This window comes from Eublepharis macularius, chromosome 12 (assembly GCF_028583425.1).
Source record: "Eublepharis macularius isolate TG4126 chromosome 12, MPM_Emac_v1.0, whole genome shotgun sequence".
In the NCBI taxonomy this organism is placed as follows: Eukaryota; Metazoa; Chordata; class Lepidosauria; order Squamata; family Eublepharidae; genus Eublepharis; species Eublepharis macularius.
In genome coordinates, this window is record NC_072801.1 from 16,663,842 (window position 1) to 16,683,317 (window position 19,476).

Consider the following 19,476-nt stretch of genomic DNA (forward strand, 5'->3'; position numbering starts at 1 on the left):
TGTCCCCTGTGCTTTTTAAAAATCTACGTGAAACTGCTTGGGAAAGTTGTCTGGGAGATCTGGGGTGAGGTGTTATCAGCATGCCGATAATATGTAACACTATTTCAGTAGCACCATGTAAAATGATGAATGCATAAACAATGCCACAATGAGGGGAAATAAATTGAAGCACAATCTAGACAAGGTGAGGATGTCTAAGGTGGAAATGATCTGGGAGGCAGTTGGTTTCTTATTATGGATGGGTTAATCAATTAGGGGAAGTGTAGGCATTTGGTTTGGGGGTTCCTCCAGACCTGGCCAGCTATACCTACTCCTAGAAAAAATATGACACAGTTGTAATAATTACTGTAATGTGCTTTATGCAAGTATGCCCCTGATGGAGACTTCAACTGACTCAACCACTTATTAAGCAAATGTAAGCCACTTGTGGAGCATAGCACACCCGCACTAACAGATCTACAAAAGGCTCCCAAAATATGCCAAAAGCATTTTAAGTGTAGGTCTTAATTTTTGGAGGCCTGAGGGTAGTCTCACATTTCATCTGGAAAAATATTCAGCTGGTACAACCGCCATGCTCTGCACTAAGGTCACATGAGAAGACCCTGTATTAAGGATGTGCAGTTCGGGTTCGGAATTCAGTAAAAATTACCAAATTTTACCTAATTCAGTATTACTGAACTGAATCCTATATTCGGTAATACCAACCTTAAGTTTACCGAATGTGTTCGGTAAAATTTGGTAAACTTCGGTAAGCGCAGCAGCAGTCTTCCTTTGCTGTTCCTTTGCAAAGGAGCAACAAGAAACACGGCTTCCTGCCTTTTATGACCTGATGGGAGAGGGGAGGAGAGTTGGAGTGAGTCAGAGGAAGAAGGGTAAAAGAGGATGGGGAACAGGGAAGGTGGAAATGGAATGGGCAATCCTTGCAGCAGCTCTCCTTCTCTGGGCAATAAGATTCTAGAGAAGGAGACTGCCTTTTTTTAACTGCCCTGCAAAGAACTTGGAGGCTTGCCTGTTTGTAAACCTCCATTTTGCTCTGGCCTGGTGATAGAGAGAGATACTGCTGCTTCTGCCAGCTTGGCTCTCTTTATCTGTGGTCTGGTCTGGGGCTCTGGCTGTCCTGCTGGACTTCTCTGAGACTGCGTGAATTCCTTCCTGCTGTAACTGAGAGTGATTCCTTTTTGCTACTGACCTGCACTTGGAGGACTTCTGGACCTGAGAGGACTACTGCACTGCACCTTACTTGAAGACTGATTCACAGGGTTTTTTTCTCTTTGTGGGGAGGGGGTTGCTTTGGTAGGTTGGGGGAACAGGATTTTTTAATTTTTTTAAAAAAAATTAGTTTGCATTTTAAATAAATTTGCTGCTTATTATTTGCTGCTTGTTCTTTGGGGGGTGTAATTCAATTTTCTTGCTAGTTTTCTTGCTGTGTGGGAGGTGCTTTGGTTGGGCTTCTCTGTGGGTGAGGTGCTTTGATTAACTGGTTTGGCTTTTACTTATTGTTGTTATTGTTACTTTGTTCTTCTGGGGGGGACTTCTGTCTTATCCTGTGGTTGGGGTGCTTCTTTTGGTATTTTATAGTTCCTTATTAGATTCAATTGTTCTTCAGGTGTGTGTTTTCCCCTGTTCTTTTTCTGTGTGTTAATTTTTGCTAGTCGGGGGGGGGGCTGTTTTTCCCTGTTGCTGGCTGCTTTTTCTTTACTAGTAGTTGGTGTTTGTTTTCTGTCAGCATAGAGGTTTGGCTCATTCTCTGTAGATGTCTGTTGGCTGGAGGGCTGTTGTTTGTAGGGGTTCACTTTTACCTAGCAGTGTTGGGGTTGTGTACTTTAGGTTTCCATTTCTGAGAGTGTTGTGAAGTTTTAAAAAGTGTTATTAAGATAGGCTAGTTGTAGGTTTTGTTGTAAACTAGCTAAATTAAATTGCTAGCTTTTAGGGATCAAAGAGAGTTTTCCCTCCTTTAATAGGCTTGTGTATGGAATTAAGAAGAGTTCAGGTTCTACTCTAAATCTTCTCCAGATAAATAGGTCTCCCATTAGTGCATTTTAAACTAGGATTTCCCTGCCCAGCTCTGTGTCGTGGGCTAGGCTAGTCCGAGCAGAGTAATCCAAGTCCAGTCCACAGTAAATGCACTAATTCAAAGCCAGGGGAGAGTTCAGAATTCAAAAGCCCAGTCCAGTCCGAAATCAGAGCACGAATGCAGGTGTGTCTCCAGAATCCAAAAAGCCAAGTCAAGTCCAGTCTGAGGCCAGTTTCCGATAGCATCAAGTCTATGTGCAGGAAGGGCAGGGTACAGGGTTCATGGAAGTGGTTGCAGGCATTCAACACGTTGCTTCCACACCTGGCAGTTCCTCCAGACTGGCTTTTATAGCCAGGTGTGGTTTGCAGCCAGCTGCTGGGGCTCACTCCTGATGCTACTCATCCTTGCTCTCCAGCAACTAGTGTCAGCTCAGAAGGCGAGCACTGAGCCACCTCTCTTGCAGCTCTAACCTCTGTTTATGTCTGCGTCGCTCGTTAGGTGTGGGTGAACCTAGGGGGGTAGAAGCTCCTGGCTGGGCCTCCCCAGTGGTGTTGGAAATCCCTAGCTGAGCTTCCCCAGTGGTATTGGGGCTGGAGAGTGTTGGTGGCCCTGTCTCAGCTGCTGGCTATAAACTCTGATTAGCCAGCAGCGGTTCCTGATCCCTGGCTTCTGCTGAATCAAGACCAGGCCTGGCCACACGGAGCTCCTCTTCTCCTGAGGAGTCATGGCTGTCTACACGAGGCTCCTCTCCTCCTGAGGAGTCCCCACTCTCACTGAGCTCAGACTGGGCCACGACACACTGGTGCATTAGTCAGGCTGAACAGCATTACAAGGTACTCATATTGTTCATAGCAGGTACTAAAAGCAATCTTCCACTCATCGCCTTTCTTGTTGTGCACCAAGTTATATGCCCCCCTGAGGTCAAGTTTGGTGAAGATCTGGGCTCCCTTCAATTGCTTGAGAAGGTCAGTGGTTAAGGGGAGTGGATACCAGTCTCAGATTAGCCAGCAGCTGCGGTTCCTGATCCCTGGCGTCTGCTGAGTCAGGGCTAGGGCTGGCTACACGGAGCGCCTCTTCTCCTGAGGCTCCTCTCCTCCCGAGGAGTCCCCACTCTCACTGAGCCCAGACTGGGCCACGACACTCTGGCTCCCTTGGAGCCAGGCCAGGCACCTTAAAAGTAGGTTTTCTGTTTAAGGCTTTCCAGTAGATTGGGGTTCAGGGGTAGCTTCATTCTTGAAGAGGAGTGAAGCTGTTTGTTGGTAGTGTAGAGCCACCACAAACTTAAATAGGGCCATTTTTAAAAGGAGATATGTCCATCTCCAGGTCCCTACCCACAAAAAGCAAGCTTTTAGAAGAGGTAGGTAAGTTTTAAAACAAACTGATTTTTGGCTAGGTGCCTAAGACTGACACTTCTTTGCCTGACAAAAGAGCTGTTTCTCCAAGCCACACGACTGGTGCAGCATGTATTTTAGCAATGGAAGAGTGAACTACTTCAAGATGTATTTCCTAGTTTGGCCCCCACTAGTGTATGATTGTTTATATTTAATTGTGTGCTGCGATCTTACCTTAGTTTGATTGTTAACTGCTGGGGATGGGGATCTAATACAATCAAGCAGTATACAGATTTTTAATTAAATAAAGTTAGTGTGTTTTCAGTTTCTACTTACTGACAATCCATCTCATTTTCCACATTATTGCCCATTCACCTGACTTGGGGAGTTCCTTTTGGAGCTCTGCACAGTCTATTTCATTCTTCCTCATCCTGAATCATTTATCATTCTCCCTTGTGCACTGCTATCTTTTCAGGTGCTTCCTGGGTTTGTGGTGAACCATAGTTTCTTGTTGCTTCTAAACCAACTTAAGATGGCAAATAAAGACTGCAAGCTGGGAACAATCTATGGTTTGTGGGACATGTGCAAGCCAGAGGTGGCTTGTTTAGATGCAGCAGCCACACAAGGATGTAACTAATTAGACGGCTGTAGAGAGGACGACCAGGGAGGGCATGCATCCAAGAACCCCCCAATTCATCAAAAACCAGAGCGCAGATGTGTCTGAACCAATGGAGACAAAACTTGATTCCTTCCCATCAAGTAAAACCTGTATACAAACATAAGCTTATTACTGGAATCACACCAACCATTTTGTTTGATACTGACTTAGAGGAGGGGTTGGAGAGGGATGAACAGTGTAGTCCTCGGGCCCCAACAAGCTGCACCCACCAACATACATTCCTGACAAATACATATATTTTTCACAACTAACAATATACACAGCAAATCAACAGTCAAATATTATACACTGAACTTATTTTGATTTAGCTGTCCAGAACTCAGTTAGTATGAGGCACTGCCGATAAATATTGCAAACAGCCCCACAGGAGCAGTAAACCGCAGTGCCATGAGATTTCCCCCAATATTCACAGGCTCTTACTGATATTACCAATTTTATAACTAGAATGCTGGCATAAACGTGCCGACTTTAGTATTACATTAACAGCCTTAATTCTGAGGCATGTTGTATCAATTTCTGAAGAATCTGCTTCTACTGTTTTTCAAAACAGCCTAATTCAAATCATGTTTCCTTATACAACGGATGTGTCAATCAAGCAGGTGTCTTGCTAAGTGCAGCAATATCGGCATTGTCAGTTCTAGAATTCATAGCACAGAGTGCACTGCTGTTTCTTACGATTTATATAGAGTCCATGCCCCTCCTTTAAATGCCCTGACCTGGATCTAAACAGCTTGTTAGCTTCATGCAAGGGACTTGCTCCAGCCTAGGGGAATTTAGGACTTTTTCTTCAGATAGTTGGCCCCAATGCCATATCAAAAAGGATTTCTGAAACTTTCTGTGGGCTTGAAAGCAGTTTGCCATTTGGCAGTGGAGTCCAAAGACTGCTTGGGGCCACAAGAGTTAGTTTTATAGTTCTGTAAACTTCGGCCACTGAAACTAATAAACCTTCTAAAGAAAATGAACGCATAAAATAGATAAAATATAATAAAACACATATTTTGCATCTAATATGAAGTGTCTTATAAAGACACCACCAGCGGAAAGTAAGATAAAACCTAACTGAAAGCTTTTGAAAAATAAATACAATGCCATACATTCAGCTGGTGCTATTAAGACTAAATCAAAACAGGTTAACCAAAAATCATCTGAGATACGCTGTATATCAAAATACTGAATTCCAAATACTGAATTCAGTTATTTCAAAAGAGAAATACTCAAGTGTTCAGACGCTGATAAAGATTTTTAAAATATGAAAGTGAAGTGAATCCAAACTTTCACCTGGATCTTTTAAAAAGTCAAAAATCACAAACTAAAATCCATGAATAAGAAAAGTTAAGTCATTTTTTTTTCACAATTAAAGTAACATTTGCATGAGGAAAGAGTTACAGAAGTAAGAAGCGGCTTTGTACTTGAAAACAGCTATGAAACATGATAAAATAGACATATTGGCTTGAATTCAAACAGAAATGAACTTCCACTCACGCAGAGAAAGACTGATGATTCCCATCACCTCACCAGCAGTCTCCCAGAATATAGAGCCAAACTAGACGAGATGCCTGACACATGGAGGACGTGTGTCGGTTTCCCACAAGTTTCCTTGGGAAGTGGAGTGAGAAAGAAACTCTGCCATGGAGAAGAGGGAGAGAATCCCTCCTCTCCCTGGCAGAATTTCTTTCTCTAGATGTCTCCTCTAGTCCACTCGGCTCCCTCTTGCAGCCGCTGGCGTGCTCAGCTCCCTCTGGCTGCCAAGTGCATTTAGGGGAGCAAGGAGAGCATGCTCCCTCTTGCCACTGCCAGCACGCTCAGCTCCCTCTGACAGCTGCTGGCGTGCTCGGCTCCCTCTCATTGCTGCCAGTGCGCTCCCCTTGCTCCCCTAAATGCACTCTGCAGCCAGAGGAGCCAGGTGCACCAGTGGTGTCAGAGGGAGCCAAGCACACTGGCAGTGGCAAGAGAGAGCATGCTCCCCTAAATGCACTTAGCAACCAGAGGGAGCTGAGCGCACCAGTGGCGGCGAGAGAGAGCGAGCAGACTAGATGAGATGCCTACAGAAAGAACCTCTGCCAGAGAGAAAAGGGATTTTCTCTCCCTCTTCTCCCTGAAAGAGGTTCTTTCTCACTACACTTCCCATGGAAACTAGAGAGAAGTCGACACATGTCCCCCACATATCAGGCATCTCGTCTAGTTTGGCTTGGCTCATAGACACAGTAAGGGAAGGGGAACCCCTCTATAGACAAGTGCCTTAACCTCAAAAAAAAAAAGAATATTTGAAACTAAGACCTTATCAACAGACAATGATATTTAGCCAGATGCAAAAAGAAAACCAGCAAAAAAACCCCTTAGAACTTTTACCAATGTAACTTTTCTTATGCTGCATCCAAGAATGTGCAAACAGTAGAACGCTAGCCAAAGCTGGGGTAAACTTATTGCATTATGAGTATCCTGATGAAAGTTGATAGATTTGATAGCTCCCAGAGATCACCCTTATAATGAGTTTGGAAAAATGTGATGAAGGATACTAAAGCATAAGGATATGAAAACTTTCACTTACCTCAACAATAAACTGTTTAAAATCGTGTCTTCTTACAATCAAAAGATCCACTGTGAACCTGAAAAATTCAATAGGGACACACAAGAAAGTCTTCTGAAGTTACTTCAACATTTATTTAAGGCACACACATGAAGACTTCACAATCCTAGTTCTTGATGCAGGAAACTGCCTTGTGCAGCTGGAGGTGCTCCAATTTTCCTTGTTTCAGCTAACCCCATAAGGAAGACTGAATTAATTCAGAGACCAGGGCTAGTCCGACGAGTACATTCAACAACAGTTGCACAGAAGAAAATTCATCATGTAGCTAAATGAGTAGAAGTATGCGAGCAATAAATACTACCCTGAAAAGGGGTAATCTATCTGTCTGCTACTACTTCCCCTTTTTGTATGCTGACGGGCAGGAGTGCAGGACTGCCCATCTTGGAATGGTTTTATTGATTGCTGTTTTTATGCTGTGTTTATTGTTTTTATGGTGTATTTTAATCAATGTTGTACCTCGCCCTGAGCTCGCTTGCGGGGAGGGCGGGTTAAAAATATAATACATACATACATACATACATTAACGATACAATACATCGTCACTGGTATTTAAGATTTGTGAAAGGAATGTTCTTTTCATAATACCCAAGCCAAAAGCATGAGATGTCTCAAAGATCTCCGTTATAAATCTGAAGCCCAAATTGAGGGTTAAGTTTGAAATAATATTGATAACCAAGCTTTTGCTATGAGAACTGCTGGGCCAATTAGAATTCAGAACTTGGGCTAGGGTCCTGCAAATGCATTCCCACAACTAAGCTTTCCTCGAGTGCAAGAAGCACTGTCACATTTCAGCCAAGGTTCCATGAGAAGTCCTGGGAACACAACAGCCACCAACCCTGTTTTCCTTTCCAGTTTATATTCCACTTTAAGAGAGTTTAACATTCCCAGTCAGATCAATCCAAAAGGATTCCACATAGTTACCTGCTTTCACACAAGGATGCAAGGAACATTAAGAAGAAACAATCTGTACACAAAATGGACTGAGAACCTCTCTCTCTTGCAGAGCTGCTTTCTGTCAAACATCTCCTTCAATATACAAAGGGTGTACAGGATGTAAACTTAAGCCTCAAAAGACATATAGAATTCCTAGAAAACTACAAAGCAAACATGGGGTCATCAGAGGATAACAGCTGGTTAGCATCTAGCTATGGAAGTATTCCAGCTATTTAGCACTTTCATTACTATCAATATAAATATACCGGGTACTAAAGCATAGTACTGAAAATACTGAGCACCTTACATCTGCATGCATTTGTAATGCTCATATATACAAATAAAAGTTAAAAGATCAGTGGATTACCACGATAGTGTAATAACTCTTGTTCAGTATTTATATAGTCAGACACTTTATGTAAATATTACCACACTAATTGCAGCATACAGAAATTTCTGCCTATTCAGTAGCTGCAACAGTGACAAAGCAAAGGATCAGCCAACCTAACCCTGCTGATGGGCAAAAATGTAGGTGTATCCTTCCATTTTGTAAGTTGCTTTGAAAGCTTTTTTTTGTTTGGCAAACTCTTATTGGGCCCTCCCCTCCCTGGCTGTGTTTTACTACATTCTCAAATATTTATATATACATTTAAAATATCATTTTAACAGGCAAAAAGTTTTTAGTGCCTTGAATTTGCCGTCTTGGGAGCCCTATTTATGTGGAAAGGCGACATACACATATTTTAAATAAAATATAAATAAACGTTTTAAATGAATCAAACTCTGTTCAGTCACAGGTGGGACCCTGGTGGGGCAGAGAGGCCCGCTCAAGGATCTCCCTTCTCCGCCAGAGCAATCTTGGGCGCTTGGGACGCAAAGGGGAACGGGAAGCCACATTGTAGCAAAATAAAACAGCAATCAGTGGGCACCTTCAAGACTTAACAACACTAATTTCAGTAATGCTTCTAGGAGACAACCAACTCCGCCAGGCTGCATTCCAAGCAAAGAGTCCAGGGGCGCCTTTTAAACTAACAAGATCTATTTGAAACAACTACTGAATTAAATGCTGTGAAGCCTTTGAGGCGCCCCTGGACTCCAGCGCTCGCTTGGAATGCAGCCACCTCTGGGGCGGAGCCTGGCGGAGTTCTTGGCCTCCTGGAAGCCCCGCCCCCTGAGGACCCTGTGGTAATAACCCGCCGTTGCCACTCAAACCTACTCAGAGGCGCGGGACGCGCGGCGGAAGAATCCCCTCTCTCCCCGCCGCCCTTCCCGTCCCCGTATTTTCCCTTCCCATCCCGACATATCCCGTTGTCGCCGTCCACGGGGAAGGCAAACGGCGGGAAAGAAGGCGGGACGCGTCCCCTCACACAAACCCCGCGTCCTTTCCCTTCCCTGCGCGAACCCCAGTCCGCCCCTCACTCACCCTCTCTCGCCGCCGTTACCGCGGACATGTCCTCTCGCGAGGTTTTGGCGGCGAGATTTGGGGAGCGGCGGTGAAAAGATTAGGTGCAGTGGGACGAAGAAGGGGCGGGACGCAAAAGTGTGTGCACGCGCGCTCTCCCTGTCGGATTCGGCGGGGGCTGTCCCGAGCAAAAGGTATTGAGGCGCGCGCATGCACGCGACAACCGTCGGGATGCGCACGCGCGCGGCAAAGCGCGGCTCGACTCTTCTCACCTCGCGTTCGAAAGTTTTTTTGGGGGGGGGGGAGGAAGGCGCTCGTGTGGGCTCTCCTTCATCCGGGTATTTTCCTGCTGCCTCTGCCCTTTGTTGGCAGAAGTGTGAGAATTTGGTGCTAGTCTTGTTACCGGGACGAGATATATGCACATTATGTATCGACATACACAACTCTATATCGACACACACAAACAATTCATGTTACTCCCCCCCCCTCTCTTGTCATATGAATGTATACACATACACCTGCCAATAATTCCAGAGGTTGGTTTGTATCAGCAGAACAAAACAGGACACCTTACAGACTTTTATAAAACTGGGTCATTTGTTACCTCAGTGGATAAACCTTCAAAACTTTATTTCCACCTAAGGCTTCATGAGTCAGAGCTTAATTCATCAGATGCAATGATGTGTTGATATCTCCTACAGATGCGTCTGATTGAGTGAACTCTGACTCACAGAAAGCTTATACTAGGTTTCTTTGGGAATGCCTCCTGACCCGTCTCCTGCTGGGGTGGGGGGTGGGGGGGCTACATAACCATCTGCCCCCTCATATGGTAAGTCACAGTCAAAACTCCAGTTGTACCCAGGGGTCATTTTGTAGAAAAAGAAATGCAAGAACTCATTAGCATGACTTATTATCATATGCCACACCCCCTGACATCTCAGAGTGTCATTAGCATAATTGATTTGCATATGCCACACCCCCTGACATCACCTATCCTGGCTGTTTTGGACCCAATCCTGGCCATTCAGGGCTGAAATTGGGCCCAAAATGGCAAAAAGGGGCTGAAAAGGGGCCCAATATGATCAGAATTGGGCTGCTGCTGAGCAGGAGAGTGATCCACCACCCGTCAGAGGCCCGATCCTGGCTGTTTTAGGACCAATCCTGGCTGTTTTAGGCCCGATCCTGGACATTTTGGGCCAAATCCTAGCCGAAACAGGCCCAAAATGGCCCAAAATCAGGTGGGCAGGGCCACTTGACATGTGACCTCTTTGGAGAAGTACTGGAACTGGGTTCCTGCGCGTTCCCCCTCAAAATGAGCCCTGGTTGTACCCCTTCTGCCCCTTGTTTATGCTACATTGGGAAAAGTGGATGTGGCTGCTATTTGAGGTTTGATTGTACATATTGATTATTCTGATTTTAATGTCTCTTAATGAATCTAAATGGTCTATTTTTGTATTATTATACTGTTGTAACCCACCTGAGCCCATTTGTGGGGAGGGCAGGCTATAAATTAATTTATTAAATAAATAATAATAGAATAAACTGAAGGTGCCATTGAACTCCTGTTTTCATCTAATAAATGAGAAACACCAAAACACTCCAGAAGCAAAGGAGTAAAGTGGCCTTTCGCACTTCATAAAAAAAAAATTCCTTTCTGATAGATCAAGATGGGTAGCCATGTTAGTCTGTCTGTAGCAGTAGAAAGGAGCAAGAGTCCAGTAGCACCTATAAGGCCTATAAGACTAACAAAATTTGTGGTAGGGTATGAGCTTTCGTGAGCCGCAGTAGGGTATGATCTGAAGAAGTGAGTTGTGGCTCATGAAAGCTCATACCTGATCACAAATTTTGTTAGTCTTATAGGTGCTACTGGATTCTTGCTCTTTCCTTTCCATTTCTGAGTTGTATATAAGACAATGCTTGTGGATGCACGTTAGGCTTGCCAGCCCCCAGGTAGTGGCTGGAGATCTCCCAGAATTACAACTGGTCTCCAGGCCGCAGAGATCAGTTCACCTGGAGAAAATGGCTACTTTTGGGGGTGGACTCTATGGAATTATGCCATGCCAAGGTATTTTCCCTTCCCAAACCCCACTTTCTCCAGGTTTCTCCAGGTTTCACCCCCTAGATCTCCAGGAATTTCCTAATTTGGAGCTGGCAACCCTAATGTTGTACAGCAACCTATTGGTTTTTGTTTACTCTGCCTTTTGTCTAAGGAACACCAGCTGATGTACATGATTGTCCTCCGTTTATCCTCACAACAGCCCTGTGAAGTAGGCTTGGCAAGGTCACCCTGCAAAGTGGCCTAAACAAGCCCCAAAGGGGCATACAATTCAAAAATCTGTGGCATTCCTATGCAAAATGCAAATGCACACAAGAAAAAAAATGGAGCAAGGGTTCACACCAGCTGTAGCTGACAGTATCACAGCACACATGAGCACCTTCACATCAGTTGGCTGTGAATAGAACTATCTCCTAGGAATTTGCTTGATTCTTTTTTTAAAGCCGTCTAAGCTAGTGACAATCACCACACTTTGTAATAGAGAATCCAGTTAAATTAACTGTTTTATAAAGACTTCTTGTCTGTTCTGGATATATAGCCCATCAACATCATTTGGAATCTCTAAGTTCTCGAGAGGAAAAGTTGTCTCTATCCACTTTTGCCCTTCCATGCAGAATTTGATAAGCACCTCCCCCCCCACACACATATAAACAGCAAAAAACCAAACACATTAGCATAAGCAGCACATCTTTCTTTCAGACAAAGCAGAGAATTCCTGATGGAAAATTCAGTTGACTTTATCATAAGTAATACTGATGAACTATGTACAGCAGTTTCAAAAAATGCCCAGGGGAAGGAGGCCAATTCAGTTTAACATTCTTGTAAACAAAAGTCTTACAACTGATTCTCCTTTAAGTCCTGGAGCAGTGTCTTTTCCCAAAAATAATCAAAAGAAAACAATCTGACTTTATTGCACAACCAAACAGGCTTCTCAAAAGAAAAAGCCTTTCCAAGTTCCTGTTACCAAAAACAAAATAAAAGGCACGCTATTAGATCAGTGGGGGGATGAGGGTAATGTTTAGAATGGGGGAAAGTTACACGAATGCTTCCCCCTGCAATATCTAATTAGACTTGTAAAAATAAACTTGAAATGAGTTGATCAAATCAGCAATCCCATCTCCTGCTCCTTGCCAAAGACTGCCTAGCTCCCTGGAGTCCTTGCAGTTAGTATCATTTTTTAACATGCACAAAAAAAATTAAGACAAATAGGAGCAAATGTATACAAGACAATCATTGCTGGTCAAGCAACAGTATCGCCATTTACATCGTTTGTACCCCACCTTTCTCCCCAACTGGTACCGAAAGCAGCTTAACGTTGCTCTCTACTCTATTTTACCCTCACAACAACCTTGTGAGGTAGCTTAGGCTGGGAGTGTGTGATTGCCAGGCCCAAGGTCAACTGACAATCTCAGTAAACAGAGACCCACAGAGCGCATGCCCATACAGAAGGGGGCTTCTGGGTCCTACAAAGTGCAAGCGGAAGAGTGTCACAAATACGAATTTTCCTTATGTTCCCCTTCCTCCAGCAACCCTCTTTTAACGTAGGAAAATCTTATGCTGGGAAAGGCAGGGAGGCCTTTCCATACTTTTCTATGGCCCCACATGCCCTACAAAGGACATGCGGAGCCAGAAAAGAAGGAGCAAAAAGCCTCTCCATCACCTTTTCCACAGGTTAAGGGGAGGGAGGGAAACTGGAAGCTCATTCTCCCCCCTCCGAGGGCTCCCCTGCAGCACCAAGCAAACAAGTGCTGTTTAAGGTGAGTTCTCCAATGTGTGTCTGTCTGAGTTGAGAAGTACACTCATGTCATAGCACATATCTGGTGTATCATGTCCTTTGACCCTAAACATGCCTCAGATTGGACTGTGCGCTTAAAATGCAGCTCTTAAGATTTTGACAAATGATGTCAGGAAAGAATGGAAAAGAGCAAGAGTCCTCCAGTAGCACCTATAAGACTAACAAAATTTTGATCTTTGGTTAAGGAGTCTGGAGAGCTATCAACAGAGCTCTCAAAGAAAGCAAAATCAATGTATATTTATCCTAAATTTTGGTAGAACCATTGAAGAGGGTGGTAAAGGAAAGTTAGGAATCACGAAACAGATGACAAAGGGTTGAATCCAGATGAAATTTGCTACTGGATCTTTCCTGCCCCTCCCACTGTGGTCACTGATCTTCAAAAAATGCTGCTTGTTGGGAATGGTGGACCAGGAATTACATGGGTTTTTGGGGGGTGGGGGGAGATAGATGGGTGGGAATTGCCAGTATAGTCTGGATCTAACCTAGAGAGAAGAAATTTCTTTGCAATCAGAAGATATCTTGGCTTGGTGGCTGCCCGAAGCTCAAGTACTTGATGTTCAGATTTTCAAAGTCAGCACTGGAGCCAGAATGTTAAAAACAGAGGACAATTTGGTATTCTCTTTCTCAGCCTGAGAAGGGATTTGCGAAGGGGCTTCAGCAAAAAAGAACAATCTGTTCCAACAACACTGAAAAAATGGGGGACATCACAATACGGAACTAAATCCAGTTGACCACACAGGCATGCAGCTCTTGTCCAGTTGTTTTCACAATTCTCTAGCAGCATAGAAACAGCTCCCTCTAGTATGTGGTATATGGAGAACATGTTCAATCTGATTAGGATTTTGGCTGCTTTCATGGCAAGCAGTCAGGCTGTGTGTGGCTGGCCTGGCCAAGTTTTTATGTGTGTGTGTGTGTGTGTGTGTTCAACATGACAGATTGAGATTGTTCAGGAGAGATGAGTTATGAACTTTTTATCGGGTCCTTTGCCACCAACTATTAATAGCAAAGATATTTCCCCCCTCGCTCTAACACCACTGCCAAGCTTGTAAAGGATTTTGAAATTGTTTTAGTACATTTTTCAATCTTTTGTGTACGTTATGCAAACAATAACAGAGGCAAGATTTTAACTCGCAACAAACCCGAAGTCTGAACACAAACAGTGGCAGAGTTTAGCTAGCAGCATGACCTTCCCTGTAGCTGCTCCATTGCTGTGGATTTCTTACCCGTGGCTGTTCATTTGGCTTTCTCTCTTCCCTTTTGGGGAGACAAATGAGAACATAAAACAGGGCACTTTTTCTGGGCCACTTGGCAAACCTACTTGGCAGGACAGTACAGATTGCTTCTCAAATGGCTTGATATGCCCTAAGGCTTGGTAAATAGTCGGCAGTGAAGATCCGACATTTACATCTACGCTGTGAAGAAGCTAACCCGGATGGTTTCTTCTGCACTTAAGGAGAAAAGTGCAAGCCAGACCGGATTATTTTCTGGTCAGTTGGTTACTCATCCAGTTAGGTCACTACCCTGCCTATGAGGCAGTCCCTTTATATCCCACCCCCCAAAGAAAGTTCCTTTTTCAGTTACACTCTTGCAAACACTGCATGGAACCTGACAACGGGTCATTTCGTGCCAGCTAACAAGTCTTCCGTGCTGGTAACCTGAGATTCTGCCTTGTATCTCTGAAAATGATGCCCAGTAACGTAAGCTAAGAACAACTCTGCTTTATATATAGAAACTGTTTGTTTTATTGGCAGACCACTCTCAGAATAAATAATGAGGTAATTTTTAAGAGGAACCCAGAGAAATTGGCTATTAATCCTAAGAGCAGAAGGCCCGGGAGTTTGCTCTTTGGTTTCTGGGCCTGGCTTATGAGTAGTAGCAACTGCTTGTCAAAGGTCATGCTTTAAGGGCAGGGGGACAGGGTGAAAGATGTAAGCCTTTAGCCTTGCAGTATCTTCCTCAACCCTTTGCTTGTTCCTTTTGAAAATATAGGTGTTGCCGAACCCTAAGCAGGTTTATGCAGAAGTGGGTACCCTTGGGATCAGTGTGGCTTACTCTGGAGTGAACATGCAACTTGGGGGCCCCTCAAGTTAAAAAAAAATTCAGAATTTAAACTATAGTGGGAAAAGAAATAATTTGCATACGAAAGAGCATGAGCTATAACTGAGGGTTTGCATTTGCCCTCTGATGCATCTGGCACCCAATGAAGCAGCGGCTCAGAGTTCCATCTTATGCATGAGGAGACAGGGAACTTTACTTTCAAGGAGCGGCTTTTTATTGCCCTTCAGCACATGGAATGGAGGGTGCGAACCTCTGCGTGCTTTTATTTGCTGAAGACGACAGGGCTTACAGCCAAGAACACACAAACAGGATTGGACAGGAATGGGTGGAATGGTTACAGGCTCCCAGTGAAAGGTACATGATAGAGTTACCTTGCCACATCAGGTCTCGTCAGTGCCCAGATGGATGGATGGCAGAGCTTGAGTACTGTGAAGGAAGTAACCAGCCACATGAATACATAATAAACATCCACGGAATCTCCACTGCCACAGGCAAAAAAGGACCCCAGCTGACCTTCCCCACCTTGTGTTGTCTTCCACCCATGAGAGAGAAAAACACAATGACTTTGAGATCCAGAGCATTGGAGGTTTGTCCCTGCCACTGCTCCCCTTGCTCCCCTAAATGCACTCAGCAGCCAGAGGGGGCCAAGCGCACCAGCAGGTAAGAGGGAGCCAAATGGACTAGACAAGACGCCTAGAGAAAGAACCTCTGCCAGAGAGAAGAGGGATTTTCTCCCTCTTCTCCCGAGGTTCTTTCTCACTACATTTCCCATGGAAACTGGTGGGAAACTGACACGTGTCCTCCGCGTGTCGGGCATCTCGTCTAGTTTGGATCTGAGTGAACGAAGTGTCAAGTCCCCCTGCTTTCTATTTGCTCCAGCTTTTCCAAAATGAACGAGGTTATATACTCCTCTGGGTTAGAGTCGATGCTATGTGGTCATAAAACTCTTGTAGTTTAGCCACTATATGGAAGCCTTAAGGGCCAGTACTCTAGACAGGACACAGTTCCCTGCAGTAGCAAAAGCCTGACCTGCTGAATTGGAAAGCACAGGGCATCCGTCTGTGCAAAGATCTAGCAACTGTAAATATATCCTGTTCCGCCTGCAGGTTTAAGGCTTATTTAAAGAAGACCTTGGAGGGATGCATGACACCATAGCTATGGATATTTATGTTTTCAACTGCTGTTATTAATGACAATGGGGGCAGGGCGTAAGAAATTGTTCTTCACAGTGCCAGAAAGGCCTAAAACTTGATTTCTTTTAGGGTTATGAAAAAAACTGGCTGGATAATGTGGTTATGGTCAAACTTGATCTGGTCTGTTTGTTTTTAAAGAAAGAAAAATGAACAGCTTGCACCCAAGGCAGGCCTTCTGTCTAGTGTATCATTGTTCCACTCTTCCCTCTGAGGTTTGCCGCAAGCCAAGAGGCTTTTTTGTTCTTTTAGTTAAATATATGTGTGAAAATCAAGATTGCTCTACAATACTGAAACATTTCAAAAATAGGCCACAGCGGCTGCAGCCTGTGATAGAAGTGCATGGCGTTAGCATTCATGCATCTGCATTTATGCATATACACACTCAAGACAGACTGCACCCATGCCTCCCTCTGAGATTTAGCCTACAAAGAAACTAGGGCGGCATGAGGCTTTTACTTTTTCAACGTGAGAGTCTTCATTTTTTTTTCCTTCTCTGTCTCAAATGTTTCTGGTGCATCTTGAAATCTGGTTTGCACCCACCACCCATACACTAATTCTGCCACACCTACAAATTGCAGACTTTGGCTCCTCTATCATGCCCTACAGCATTTTTTCCTCTTCCCCTTTACTTTTGTTCTGGATGGCTAGCCCAATGAAAAGCTCTGGAGAACTTCAAAGTTGGCACTTGCCATTTTGTGCTTTTTTGTTTGGTCTTCAAAAAACAAACCAGTTTTATACTCATGTTGTATCAGGAAGGCTGCTTAGCCCTGAAGAATGACAACTGCAAAAATTCAGACTAACAAAATGTTCACAAGACATGCCAACAAAAGGCAAAAATAGGAAGAAAATGGATTTGCTAGGGCTGGGAAAGTGACCAGAAAGAGGGGCTGTTCTTGGTTTAAAAGCAGGGTTTTTTTCAGCTGGAACGCGGTGGAACGGAGTTCCGGAACCTCTTGAAAATGGTCACATGGTCGGTGGCCCCTCCCCCTGATCTCCAGACAGAGGGGAGTTTAGATTGCCCTTTGCGCCACGGCGCGGAGGGCTATCTAAACTCCCCTCTGTCTGGAGATCAGGGGGCAGGGCCACCAGCCATGTAACTATTTTCTTCAAGGGCAACCCACTGAGTTCCGCCACCTCTTTTCCCAGAAAAAAAGCCCTGTTTAAATGGACTGTCTGACCTAGAGAAACCCCAGTTCTGACTAATGCTGGAAGTCTCTATCAGAAGGGTTACATGTTTTAGCAGCACCGAATTCCCTGTTGGCGTTTGAATGAAGAAAACAAGCTCCATTTTTTTGGAAGCTCCAATCACCTTTTCTGGCCTTGTACCTCTAAGCTCAACACCAATAATTCTCATTTTGGTCATCCAGCTTGTACAATTACCAGGACCAGCATGCTGCTATGGTAACCCTCTTTATTGTCAAAACAGAAACCACTGCTGTGGTATATCCAAAGAGGCAGACTGTGGCTTCCTTTGACCGAAGCACCAACAAGACCGAAGAAACTCCTTACCATTTTAAGGGCATGCCTACTTCAGATTTTAAGAGTTTCTCCGAATTTAAATAGCCTGTTCCCCCAGAACCTTTCCCTTCTGCGTTTGGAAACACAGACAGACAAAGGAAGATGCTTTCCCGGTCATTCTCTCCCCTTGGTGTTTGGGATATGCCAGCTATTCTTAGGCTGTACCAGCCTTATGTGTTTTGTCACACTTCCATCCCAACTATAGCAGAAGAAGGCGTGCAATTAGCAGGACTTTAAAACAAAACTGGAGGGGCTTCCAAGTAACTGCATGCCGATGCCACCTAGCATGCAGTCAGATTTGCCCCCTTGCCAAGTGTGGGGGTGGGCGGGCATGTCAACCAGTGGCCAGCTGACCGGGAATCACTGCGCTAGAAGGGAGCTGAAGAGATCATGTTAGTTCAAGCTCTTGCTCATTGCAAGACATCCAGATTTGGGTTCAGCACCCCCCCCCCCAACAGATGGCTAACCAGCTTCTACTTGAAAAATCTTCACCAAGGGAGAGACTTCTACTCTCCCTACACAGGCCATCAATTCAATTGTCAAGCTGTTCTTACTATTAGGAAGCTTTTTTTTTGGTAATGTTCAACTGAAAATGTATTTATGAACCAGTGTGGTAAAATGGTTAGAGTGATAACTAGGATCAATGTGACCCACTCTGCCGGGGAAGCTTGCTGTGGGACTTTGGGACAGTCCACCCATTTTCAGTCCAACCTACCTCACAGGTTGCTGTGAGGATAAAATGGAGGACAGGTGAACAACGTCAGCTGCTCTGGGTTGTCTCCCCACCATGGTTCCCCCCTCCATTAAAGAGAAAGATGGAATGTAAAGAAAATGAAATTTTACCCGTCTTGTCCTCACAACAACTCTGTGAGGTAGGCGAGGCTGAGAGTGTGCGACTGACCCCAGGTTACCTCGCAAGCTTTCATGGAAGAGTGGGGATTTGAAACCTTTCCTATAAACCTATGAGATCTAGCCTTACCAACTCCAGCAGCCGAGAACAAATATTTGCTCTCTTCCACATGGCAGCCCTTGAGGTATTTGAAGTGTACAGTCTTATTCTCTCCCCTCCCCAGTCTTGTCTTTACCAAGATAAACATATCCAGAATTCTGACTCAGAGTTCTGTGGAAGTTTTAGTCTTTTCTGTGGAGTGCCGGCTGTTTCCTTCGTGTCAGGCTGACCCCAAAGCAGTGCAGTAGAAAATCAGGTGGGGAATTAAAGCGTTCTTTCTGCTTTTGAACTCCTGCTCTTGCTTTCAGAAGCAACGATTTCTATACAAAAGGTGGAACAAGATTTATCCTCGTTTCCCCTGACAAAGAGAAGTTCAAATAGGAATTCACAGAAAACTCTTTCAACATTACAATTCTTTTCAAAGATGGAGAACTATGTTACATTGCAAGGGAGCCAAGGACAGGGCCATATTAACCCATGGCCAGGCCCCGAGGCTTTCAGGTATTTTGGGCCCCTTCCAGCACTTCAGTCTTTCCCCCCATTACAACTCTTAAGGTGGTACTGAATGAGGCTGTTTTGTGACTCCTGGGATAGTTTGGCATACTGTATAGTTTTAATTAATTTTAGTAACCTATACAAACTGTGATAAGGGATATAAATGTTTATTAGTCAATGTTTGGTGAATTGTGATGGCCTATGGCTATAGACAATAAACTCTTTTGACTTTGACTCACTAAAGCTGACCCTGGTACAGTAGGTACTAGACCGCAGTACATAGAGCCCTGTATTCATTTTGAGGGTCTCCTGAAGAATTCTATTCACAAATTAAAAAAAAAAATTATTGCACAAGTAGAACTCTTCAAGAAAGCACATTGGGGGGGGGGTATAATTAATACAGTAATATTTTGAAGTGAATGAAATTATTATTTATTAAAATATATATAATTTATGGATATTTAAT